This window comes from Hipposideros armiger, unplaced genomic scaffold, assembly GCF_001890085.2.
Source record: "Hipposideros armiger isolate ML-2016 unplaced genomic scaffold, ASM189008v1 scaffold_1659, whole genome shotgun sequence".
NCBI lineage: Eukaryota > Metazoa > Chordata > Mammalia > Chiroptera > Hipposideridae > Hipposideros > Hipposideros armiger.
Window position 1 is genome coordinate 40,453 of NW_017733009.1, and position 3,419 is coordinate 43,871.

The 3,419-nt window shown below is 37.4% G+C and overlaps 1 pseudogene; it reads left to right on the forward strand.

The window, feature by feature from the left end:
- The first annotated feature begins 92 nt into the window (after nt 1-92).
- On the forward strand, nt 93-574 carry LOC109377949 (prostaglandin E synthase 3-like; annotated as a pseudogene).
- Nucleotides 575-3,419: the final 2,845 nt, after the last annotated feature.

Genomic DNA, 3,419 nt, shown 5'->3' on the forward strand with positions numbered 1-3,419 from the left:
GCCAGCGTTCCCACTGGAGAGGAGTCGACTGTGCATCACCTGCCACAGAGAGGCCCATCCTCCCATTCACCCATCCCTCTACCCCATTCATGATGAAGCCTGCTTTTGCAAAGTGATATGATCGAAGGGACAATGTCTTCATTGAATGATGTGTTGAAGACAGTAAAAATGTTAATGTAAATTTTGAAATATCCAAACTTATATTCAGTTGTCTTGGAGGAAGTGATAATTTTAAACATTTAAATGAAATTGACCTTTTTCATTGTATTGATCCAAATGATTCCAAGCATAAAAGAATGGATAGATCGATTTTATGTTGTTTACAAAAAGGAGAATCTGGCCAGTCATGGCCAAGATTAACCAAAGAAAGGGCGAAGCTTAATTGGCTTGGTGTGGACTTCAATAATTGGAAAGAGTGGGAAGATGATTCAGATGAAGACATGTCTACTTTGTATCATTTTCTGTGATAGCGAACACCATGGGTGGTGATGAGGATGTATATTTACCAGAAGGAAGTGGAACAGATGATGACTCACAAGGCAGTGATGATGAAAAATTGCCAGATCTGGACTAAGAAATGTTGTCGTCACCAGATTTTGAGAAAGAAAAATAACTTCTCTGCAAGATTTCAGAACTGAGAGAATTCCTGAATTGATAGCTCTAAAGGCAGATGCTGTATTTGCCTCCTCGCACCCATTTTTCAACCTGTTTGTTTTATTGAAGACTTCACTAAGAGTTGATGTGTACCACTGTATGGGGCAATTTAAGTCAGCTGATGCAATAGCCTTATGTGTGAACATTTCCCAGAATTCCAGGACACTGTTGAAGTCCTCGGTCCTTGGCAATTGATATAGCAGTTGTGATAAATAAAAACATTTCACCTAAGTCTCCTTTACTTCATAACATAGATACTGACACAGTAGGAAGCCCTTGGCTTACAGAAAGATAACTAAGTTTTAGGTTTAAGAACATGGACTCAAAAGTGGCTGAAACAAATCTTAAACTGGTAAACTGTTGTTCCTCTGGGATATTCTTCAGGATTGTCCCACTAAAGTTTTATTTTTCAAAAAATTTACTTCATGTTATTGTACATAAAGGATCACTTGTCTATGTTTCAGATGCATCTTAGCTAAAACTAGTGCATGCCCTAACTTAGATGGTTTTTGAAGCCTGTACATTTGGTATTGTTTGTCCCTTAAACTTTTACAACTCACATGGAGGACAAAGAAAGGCTGTACATTGTTGCTTGATAGTCTGTACATTTAGACTAAATTTGTATTTGCACTGTCAGTATGGCAAATGAGTGAAAAAATGTTGATACACTATTAGATATTTTTTATTTTTTTAATTCAGCTTCTACCAGGCTGAAAACCTCATTTTATGTTCACGACAGTGGGAATTTTTTTTTATGTCTACATTCTTTCTAATAAACTGTTGGAAGACTTCTTGGCTGTCATTTTAAGTATCTGCTGTCTGCTTTACTGTAACTTCATGTATTACCATATACTGGAATGAAGTTATTTTTACTTGAGGAAGAATTTGGGACTATTTCTCTGTTTGAAAAAAGAGGCTTGCTGTAATGTCACAGGAAAACTTCTAAAAGTGGATCTGTAATAGAAAATTGTAGATGCACTTTGCAACAGTTGGAAAAGAGTGTGGAAATGAAACTAAATGTGTTGTCCCCTCTAAAAAAAAAAAAAGAAGTACAAATTGGCAGTTACACAGTAGTCGTGGGGAGGTAGGGTATAGCATAAGGAATATGCTCAATAATATTGTAATAACTGTGTATGGTGTCAGATGGGTACTAGATTCATCAGGGTGATAGATAGGAGGGGGGTTGGGGGACAGGGTGAAAAAAGGTGAAGGGATTAAGAAGTACAAATTGGTAGTTTCAAAATAATCATGGAGATATAAAGTAAAGCATTGGGAATATAGTCAGTAATATGGTAATAACTATGTATAGTGCCAGGTGGGTACTAGACTAGTTAGAGGGATCACTTCTTAAATTATATAAATGTCTAACCACTATGCTGTACACCTGATATAATGTACAGCATAAGAAATATAGTCAATAATATTGTGATAGTGTGGTACGGTGTCAAGACGGTTGTGGGGTTTATCATGGTGATCACTTCTTTAGGTATATAAATGTTGAATAACTATGGTATATACCCCAAACTAATATAATATTGTATGTTAGCTATATTTTAATAAAAATCTTTAAAAAAATAAAAGTAAGCATGTTACCATAAATGTAGAAGAATATACAGGAAGGGACTGGGATGCTGCAATAATAAAGTTTGGGGGATGTGAGGGGCTTCCACTTATACAGAGGGATTAGGAAATGCCTCTTTGAAAATGATCATCTAAGGAGAGAGATATGGCAAGCAAGACATCCACATAGTCTAGGAAAATACCAGAAGGCTGGCATGTGGCTGAAGCATGATTGGAGACAGAAGGAGGGGACGAATTGGCCTTAAAAACCACAGTGAGGAGTTTGGATTTTATTTGAAGTACAATGGGCAGCCATATACAGTTTTAATCAGGGAAATGAATTGATGGGATTTATATCTTGGAAAGCTCCCTCTGTCTCCTTTGTGAGGAATGTATGGGGGTGGGGAGGGGGCAGGGGAAAGGGAGGAAATGGTAAGACCAGTTAGGAAGCTCTCGCAGTGGTCTAGGCAAGTACTCGGGATTCCCTGGCATACGATGAGGGTAGAGGATCCACAGTTAGATTTGAAATCCATCTGGGAAGTGGAATGCACAGTACTTAGTGAATAGCTGGATGTGGGAGATGAGAGATACAGAAATTATAAATGCTTCTCAGATTTTGGATTGAGCAAATGGATATACAGTAGTGCAATTTATCAAGAGAGGAAAAGCTGGGAGAGAATTCAGATCTTACGTATTCAACTGTCCTTGCATTCATGAAACAATCCCTGCTTAACCATGACATTTTATATATCGTTTGATTCTCAGGCTTATTTTTTAAATTGAATTTATAACACAAACGTCCTCTGCCCAGGCATTACCCATGAAAGCTGTGTTATAACACGGTTTCCTAGAAACCTGCTCCTCTGCAGATGTTGGTAATACAAATCTGAGAAACTTACATATACTATAGGCCAGAGACTCCAAACGTCCAACCTGTATGGGAGGCTGTTAAGGGGGCAAGTTCCTGGCTACTCATGTACCAAAAGCTCATGATTTGGTTGGGAAAATACAGGTTTTATCATTCTTTGAGATGCTATTCAACTCAGGAAAAACGTATCTGTCTTAAACACTGTTGCTTTATTAACTTTAGAAGAGTTCAGCATTGATAAAAATAATTTGCTTTCAGAAATCTTTATTTTCTACATAATAAAGCCCCAAATTAGCCTACATTCATTGTTCCACTTAAAGTTCCCAATTGGCTCTTC